The sequence below is a fragment of the Pinus tabuliformis genome, chromosome X, assembly GCF_031772625.1.
Source record: "Pinus tabuliformis cultivar Carrire ecotype Pingquan chromosome X, CPIR1, whole genome shotgun sequence".
NCBI lineage: Eukaryota > Viridiplantae > Streptophyta > Pinopsida > Pinales > Pinaceae > Pinus > Pinus tabuliformis.
The window spans coordinates 947,959,467-947,968,687 of NC_142308.1; positions in this window are offsets into that span (position 1 = coordinate 947,959,467).

Sequence of the window (9,221 nt, forward strand, 5' to 3'; positions counted from 1 at the left end):
CATGACATTAATTGCAGCTCCAAGATCTATCAAAGTGTTTGGGATCCGTATGTTGTTAATGATGGTGGTCACTTTTGGAATGCCTGGATCAACATACTTCTCCATGGAGATGGTATTGGTCATAAGGCCTGCTAAATTTCCTAAAACATGAATGGTCTGAGGATCAATCCTCTTTCTAGCAGGTTTCTTGAGACACATGTCTTTGATGGATTTGGTGTAAATAGGAATGTCCTTTATAGCTTGCAGCAAAGGGATTTTTATGTAGACATTTTTAAGTTCATCCAAGACATCAAATTGTGGTGGAGGCAATGGTGGTTTTACTTGGACCAAACGGTCCGGAAAAGGTGGTTGCAGTGATTGCATCTGTTTGTCCTTGGTTTCACTGCTTGGTTTTGTTTAAGTGGTCATTTCATTTTCTTTTTCTAAGTTTTCTTCTTGCTGATCTGTTATTAGAGAATCCTTCTGGAGCACCCTACCAGACCTCAGATTAATGTTTTGCAAAGGCAGTGTGGAGTAGGAGGTTCCTTCCTCTACATTATAAGTTGGCCTCTCTGCTCTATTGTTCGGATTTGGGACAGTTTGAGCAGGTATTTGTGTGGGTCTGGGAGGTTGTGGGTTAGTTGGAAATTGAAGTTGTGGTACATTTATTTGTGGAGGAGCAGGTAAGGTCTGTTGAGAAGGTTGGGGCTGATAAACAACTGGCTGAGGGTGCTATTGATATGACTGTGAATGTGATGGATATGGCTGTTGGTACCGCTGATATGGCTGTGAGTAAGGTGGGTATGATTGAGGATACTGATGGTAGGGTTGGAAATACTGTTGAGACGGTCTCCATTGATTTTGTGATTGGTTTCCATGCTGCCATGGCATAGGTATATTCCATGAGTTTTGTGCATACATCTGATCATTCATAGGAGGAAATTGCATATTTTGATTAGGAAACATACCTTGGGGTGCTTGCCTTGGCTGCCATGGTCGCTTTGCACCCATGTAGTACACATTCTCCATCTCTGTGCTGGCTGCCATGTTACAGTTTTGCACAATTTTAACTTTAGGACAGTTAAACATATCATGATGCTCAGTACAGAAAGCACATACTTGAATATTGTCTAGACGACAGTCTTTTAATGCATGCTTCTTGCGACACTTGGGGCAGAAAATAGCCATGATATTGTCTTCTTCCTCCTGTTTCTTTTTGGCTTTTAAGGTATCAATTTGGTTTCCTAGAGTACTCAACAAATCTGTTTTGAACTCTTCTAAAAGATTACCAATTTCAGCCCGGGTGACACTAGCAGAGGCAATTTTTATGACCCTAGATGACAAGGTTCTCTTTCCCATTTTGGCTTTACTTCTTGAATATTTTTCACACAGTTCAGCTATTTCTTCAAAGGGTAAGGCAGAGATATCACCTTTGCCCATTAAGTTGAGATCATCCATGTATTCTTCCCGGATACCTTTCAAAAATATTGTGCGGACTAGATCAGGAGGCATTTTTCGGTGTTTAGATTTTTGCAAGTTATAGACAAACCGTTCTAGATATTCTTCTAAGGTTTCATCCTCCTGCTGGCTCATTCTAAAGATGTCATCTTTAGAGTCTTTGGATCTGCAATAAGGCTGATATTTCCTCAGAAATATTCTCCTCATGCCATCCCAATCCACTATGGCATGCTCACCTAGCCCCATAAACCATTTCAAGGCTGCTGCCTTTAATGTGGCTGGAAACAATCTCAGTCTGTGAGCATCATCAGTATAGCCATAAGTTCGACACACAATATCGAACTCGAATAAGAATGAGTCCGGATCCTCTGAAGCCATACCATAGAAATTGGGTAGCACGGATGGGGGTATATTTTTCATTTTGATCTCCTCATCCTCCTGTGGTTCTTGTATAGGGAATTTAAAAGTTGATTCCTCCTCCTCTTGATGGGGAACTGATCCAGATCCCTCCTCAGCCATCCTACTTGGTCTCTTGGTGTCTCTTGGTGGAAAAGAGAGAAAGGAGAATTGTTTGGTAATGGTGCTACTTTTCCCTTGTGTAGAAGATTTAGGAAAGGGTGGCTGCTGTGATTTATGTGCAAACAGAGTTTCCCTCTCAGCAAGAGTAATGTGCTGTCCTGAATAAAATTTCTCAGCTATTGTTTGAATATCCTCCTCAGTTGGTGTTGTATTCCCTGGAGAGTCTGCTCCTGATGATGATGGGTTAGTGTTGAGATGGTGGGGGGTTCTTACAAATCTCCCTTGATTGTCTCTAAGTCTAGGCATAAATGAACATGATTTCTAACTGTGTTTTTGGTTGTTTTTGTGTATTGAAATTTTTTTCTTTTTGTTTGAATCCTTTACGTACGCCTCCCCGGCAACGGCGCCAAAATGTAGTGGTTCCAGCTAGGGTACTAGACTGGACTCTATATTTAATATCGACCGAGGTGCGTAAGCTTAGAGGCGTGGTCTAAAATATATAGACGTAAAGAATCTCTGGCCAAGTGAGTAGGATGTAGGATACAATGCTTCTTTAGAGAAGACCGGAATTTGCAGCCTATCATTCACACACCTAGATTACCCTACTGATATGCTTAATTACAATGCTGGTCATGAGATGTAACTATCAAGTCAAATCATGAATCTAAGTACTGTATATGACTGTGGCAATGATTCTAACCTCCTTACAGAGGTATCACTCAGAAAACCCTTGCTTGGTAACCACACACAGCATGCAAGATATTTACACTATCAAACTATATAAAGAAAGCATAAATGAACTGTAAAGCAAAACAGAGTTTATGAGATAATGTCTCTATGAGTCACACAGGGATCGAATCCCTTACAAGACTCCCTTCCAGATCCTAGTGCTGACCATTCAACATAACCATAAACCGTTCATAAGCGCACACCATATCTATGTAATGAAATTCAAAGGCTGTAGGAATCGAAAGCTTATACAAATGTTATGCAACCCGTATGCTATGTAAATCGACAGCTATGTAAATTGAAACTGTGATACAAACCATGTGATATAAATCGAAAGCTATGTAAATACTGTGATGCAAACCATATGCGATATAGAAATCGAATTGAATATAAATGTTGTGCAACATATAAGAACTGAAATGTAACAAAACGAATGGACAGTATACCAATCGAAGAACGCAGGGCCCGTCCGCGCCTAAGGGTATACTGGTTATCACCATTCAGCAATCAAACCAATGCAAAGGGTATACACACTTCGTGACTGTAAATATGTCCTTGTATTAAAAGTAAAACTCTGTTCTGAGAAAATATGATTCAACAATTCAAAAACTAAACTCTAAACATAACCCTGACTGTATTTACATATGCGTACGCACAGCCATGTCATCGATACAATGAATGTACATAGTGCTGTTGCCGCGTTTATTACATAGCCTTTTCAAAATGTTTCCATGCCAAGTGTTTCAAAAATCAAAATGACTAAAATGAAAAATGGAACGATGCTGTTTCTGCTTTTGCCTGTCAGAGTGCCCTGCTTTGACTTAAGTTGACCGCATGCATAGGAGGCTCGATTTGGCTGGGTGAGAGGTGTTTGTCCATGCTTGGACATTCTGCTTTTCGCCCATGCCTTTTGTTCTAGCTCATCTGCTACGCCACATGTCAAACGGTAAGCTCATTACAGGATGTGGGTACTTCCTGTAACCATGTCATCAAAAACCTCTAATTCTGGAACATAAAACCCCTAAATTAATTTCTATGCAATTTAATAACTATAGAACAATTAATAATCAATATTCAAGGATTTTGAGGGATGTATGATGAAAATGTATGGATAAATGATATGTTTTTGGGAAGGAAAAAGGGTCTTAGGATGATACCAACAGATGGCTTTCACAAAGTAGCTCACAAAGGTAACGGAAAAAAGGGCCAAAACATCACCAAAGTGGAGACCAAAAAGTGAGGCCAAATCAGTTCCATGTTCTTGAAGAGGAGGAAGATGCAGCAGTTGAAAATCAAGTTATGAAGGATGGAGATGATAAGCAAGAAAAGGAAGAAGAACAAGATCAGGAACAGGTAAAGGAAAAACAGAAAGGGATCATGATGAGTGAATCAGAGATGGATATGGATCAGGAAATGACCTAGAGTGAGATGGAAATGGAAGACAATGAGTTACAAGAGATTCTCGATAGAGAAAACCTAGATCTAGAAGGGTTCTTGAGTAAGGGAACAACAGGTGGAGTAGAATCTCTACCACAAGAGGAATGCAATCGAATAAAGTAGTTATTCTTATGGAAAACTCAGACAAAGGGCTTGGGAGAAGATAACAACATTGAAAGACAGGGCAAGCAGGGAATGAAAGCGGTAAAATCAACTCCAGGATTGGCTCCAAGAAACCCGGGGAAAAAAAGGGGCAGAAAAAAGCAGAACGAGCTATTAATGGAATGTGGAAAGCTCATGATAGACTCAGGTAAGATGAAAGACCTAACCAGTTACTCCTTTACCAATCAGTAATTATGAAGTTTACAACTTGGAACATCAGAGGTCTAGGAAGCAAAAGAAAACAGAGAATGTTGAATAATAGAATGAAACAGGTAGCTCCGGATATAATTTTTGTCCAAGAAACGAAATGCTCTGTTCAAAAGATAAGACAAATCCATAGTAAGTGGCTCAACAGATATGAGTTTATAGAAGTCAAAGCAGAAAATACAGTAGGGGGTATCCTAATCCTTTGGAATCCCCAAAAAATAGGTATTATTGATGTGGAGGCATCAAGGAATTATTTATTAGTTGTTATACAGCCAATAGGAGACAGGGACACTTAACTTGTAACAAATGTTTATGGCCCTCAAAGGTTAGATGACAAAATCAAGTTTATTGAGTCCTTAGTGGACCTTCAAAATAGATTTGCAGGGCTACCATGGGCTATAGGGGGAGATTTCAACATGATTAGATCTCTCTCAGAAAAAAAAGGGGGCACAAGAGCACTAAACAAAGATTCCTCAGCTTTCCAATGTTTTTCAAAAAACATGAAGCTGGTAGACATTGAGACAAATAATGATCTTTGCACTTGGAACAATAAAAGAGGAGGGGATTCTCAGGTAGCATCCAAGCTAAACAGATTCATGACCTCTGAAGAGCTCATGCTTATAAACATGGAAATAATAGCATATATTCTTCCTTTTGAAGGCTCATATCACTGGCCGATTCAAATGGAGATCAAGGGCATTGCCACCCCCGAGAAACAAACCGTTTAGGTTTGAAAATATTTGGCTTTCACACCCGGATTTCATCAGCAACATTGGAAAATGGTGGGTTGAAGACCTGTAGATTCAGGGATCATCTATGTTCCTACTACATGAGAGATTAATCACATCAAGCAGAAGCTAAAGGAATGGAACCAAAAGGAATTTGGCAATATTTTCACAAGTAAAAAAATTGTGGAAAACAAAATCCTAGAGCTCAACCAAGCTCTGATCAAGAATGGCTTTGATAAAGACAGAAATGATCAAGCAGAGAAACATCACTAAGAATGGGAAATGCTATGTAAACAAGAAGAAATTTTTTGGAAATAAAAATCCAGGGTTCTATGGCTAAAAGAAGGAGAATGAAATACTAAACTTTTCCACAGATCTACCATTGCGAACAGAACTCACAACAGAATCTCTTCAATCAAGGACGTGAATGGCCAAATTCTTCAATCTCATGAGGAGATAGATGCAGTGTTAGTAAAGCATTTTCGGGACATTTCCAAGGAAAACTTTTTAGGAAGAGAACCTTTCATTAAGAACTTAATTAAACACATACCTAAACTAGTATCCAGAGAGGATAATTGTAATCTCAACAGACCTGTGACTGAATAGGATATTAGTGAGGTCCTCAAGGAAATGAAAAATGGCAAGGCACCAGGTCCGGATGGATTTAATGTGGATTTCTTCAAAGCCTGCTGGAATATCGTTAAAAGGGATATTGTCGAGATTGTCGAAGACTCTAGGCAGGACAAGACCATTTTGAAAGCTCTCAATACCTCCTTTATTGCCCTCATTCCAAAACAAGATAATGCTCAAACACCAGAGAGATATAGGCCCATCGCCTTATGCAATGTTGTCTACAAGATAATTTCCAAGGTTGTGGCTAACAGACTCAAACCCCTACTGCCCACGCTCATCTCCAGGGAACAAACAGGGTACGTAGAAGGAAGACAAATTCTGGACAACATAATTCAAGCTCACGAGGTGGTTCACTCATTAACTTGCAACAAGAGAGTGGGCATGATCATGCAACTGGACATAGCCAAAGCATATGACAAAGTAAATTGGATGTACATCAAAAAAGTGCTCACGGTGTTTGGTTTCGATCATATTTGGGTTAGATGGGTCATGGCCCTTGTGACTTCTTCCAACTTTTCAATTTTAGTGAATGGCTCTCCTTCTGAACTTTTTCTCCCTTCCAGGGGTCTTAAACAGGGAGATCCACTTTCTCCTTTTCTCTTCATCCTCATGATGGAAGGGCTGGGGCGGTCCATCAAGCATGCAAGAGTAATGGGAAAAATTCAAGCACTCCAACTTTTGGAGAATGGGCAAGTTCTAACTCATCAACAGTTTGTAGATGATACCATGTTACAAGGAATTCCCACAGTTAAAGAAGCACTTGCTTACAAACAAATTTTGAATGACTTCGCGAAGGCTATAGGTATGGAACTAAACCATTCCAAATTAAAAGTATTTTTCTTTAACACTCATATTGCCATCCAGAGAAATGTCGCCAAAATTTTAGCCTTTCAAAGAGAATCCCTTCCCTCTAAGTATTTGGGAGTTCCTCTTACAGCTAAACCCTGACACAAGAGTATATGGGATCCTCTAGTAACTAAAATGCAAGACAAAGTCAGGAAATGGACAAATAGATCTTTAAATTTAGCTGGTAGATTGGTTCTTACTAAAGCAGTTCTCCAAGCGATCCCAATATTTATGCTATCAGCCCTCCCAGCTCCAATAGGAGTCTTACAGCAATTTCGGAATATTCAACGAGATTTTCTTTGGGGCAAAGAGGAAACAAGGAAAAAATGGGCTTTAGTCTCATGGGAAAAGATCTGCAAACCCAAGAACCAAGGAGGCCTAGGTTTGGACAATCCTGAGATTCTCAACAAGGCTCTTGGAGCCAAACTTTGGTGGAGGTGGGTTAAGGATCCTAAAGCTCAATGGGCAAGCATCTGGAAGGAAAAATATGCCAATGCCTGGTCGGCTTCTGAAATCATACGTATGACTGGAACAATGAAAGGCTCCCCCATATGGAACAAGGCTTGGGAGAATAGAGAAGTGGTTCAAAAAAATAGTTTCTGGGAAATCAGAGAGGGAGATCTGGCACTTTTCTGGGAGGACAAATGGCAACAAGAACCTAATCTACTGAAGGAAGAATTTTTAGGCCTCAAGCATGAGACTGACAATCAAGGTTTAGTAAAGGTGAAATACTTTTGGGAGAATCCACATAATGTTGGAAAATGGAGAATTTGGAAAAAAATAGAGGGCAGAGAGGATAGGACCCTCAACAGTAAAGCAGAGTCCCTTAAGAGAATGTTGGATCAGAGAATAATTTTAGTAACGGAAGGGCAGGACCAACTGAGATGGGGTAACAACAAAGAGGGAAATTTTAATATTAAGGAAGCTAAAGGTTTTCTCCTTGATCAGGAACCCCAAGCTCCAAATAAAACTTGGCAGAAGCTTTGGAGACACAAAGGTTGGATGAAAATCAAACTCTTCATGTGGTTAGTTCACCACAGGAAAATTTTAACCTGGGACAACCTTAAAAAAAGGGGCATGTTGGGACCCTCCAGATGTCATCTCTGTGAGACCCATGAGGAGACTATCGAGCATCTTCTCAACAGCTGTATTTTCACCAATAGGATATGGGATTTTTTTACCAACATCTTCAAATAGTCTGATAGAGACAAAGAAAGTATTGCTAACACTCTTAACAATTGGAGGAATAATTTTTCTGATAATGAAGTTCTCAATACAACCTGGGATCTCTTGCTGAGCTTCATTATTTGGAATGTGTGGAAAGAAAGGAACAAAAGAATATTCAAAGAGGTAAAGACTGACTCACTTAGCCTGGTGAAGCTGATCGTAAAACAACTTAAGGAGACAGTTGGCACCACGGTTAGGAATCTCCCCAAAAATCCTCCCTCAGTAGAAGAGTTAAGAATCCTCCAGTTGTTAGACATGCAGGGGCTTATTCCTCAAGGTCTAGACAGGAAAGCAAGCATGAGAGATAAGGTGGAGGAATTCTAGCATCCTCCCCCTGAAGGTTTTTTAAAGTACAACATTGATGGAGCTTCCAAAGGCAACCCAGGGGTGGCTGGCTTTGGGGGAGTTCTAAGGGATGATACAGGTAGCATAATCTCCCTCTTCCATGGACACTTAGGAAAAGCCACCAACAACATGGTAGAACTAATGGCCTTGGAACAATGCTTAGAATTTTTTATACAGAACAATTGTCAAAATGTCATAATAGAAGCGGATTCAGAGTTAGTCATAAATGCAGCCAAGAGAATCAGTAATGGAACAGGGCCGGAAAAGGTCACAAAACACTGGAGGTTAACTCAGGTTCTACATAGGATTCAAGTACATCTACAGGAACTTTGTACTCTCAGATTTATTCATGTGAGGAGAAAGGCCAACAAATTGGCGGACATTCTAGCCAATCAAGGTGTCAGCTGCAAGGACAACACAATTTTAAGGAGGTGGAGCACAATGGTGCAGAGCGATTTGAAAAAACTCTATCATAACCAGGTGGAGGAGGACAAAGAAGAGTATAGAAGCAAAAAGATAGAATCCAACTAGTTTTGGACAGTGGTCAGAGGGCTTCACAAGGTTGGACTGAAAGGTACACGATGGAAGGTAAGACAAAGTTGGCGGCATTGTTGACCACGATCAGGAATATTCTCCGCAACTGGCGACAGAGTTTCCCTGACCGAAGAAAGCAGCATCTAAACTTCCGGATCACCCAATTTTTTCATTGGCTAATGTCAATTCCGCCCAGGGAGCGGTTTCGTAGCAATCACACCGCTTTTATGTCAAAAGTGGTTTTAATTTTTTGGCAGCGATGCCATAGAGAGCTGGACACGTGGTGGAGGGCCCAATCCAAAAACCACTCTCCCCACTCCCTAAAGGGCGACGACTTCGGGCGTGCGATTTTCAGCTCAGCCGTTCGATGGAGCAAGGGAAATCAACGCTCGGGATTGAACGAGCAGTTTGGTGGGG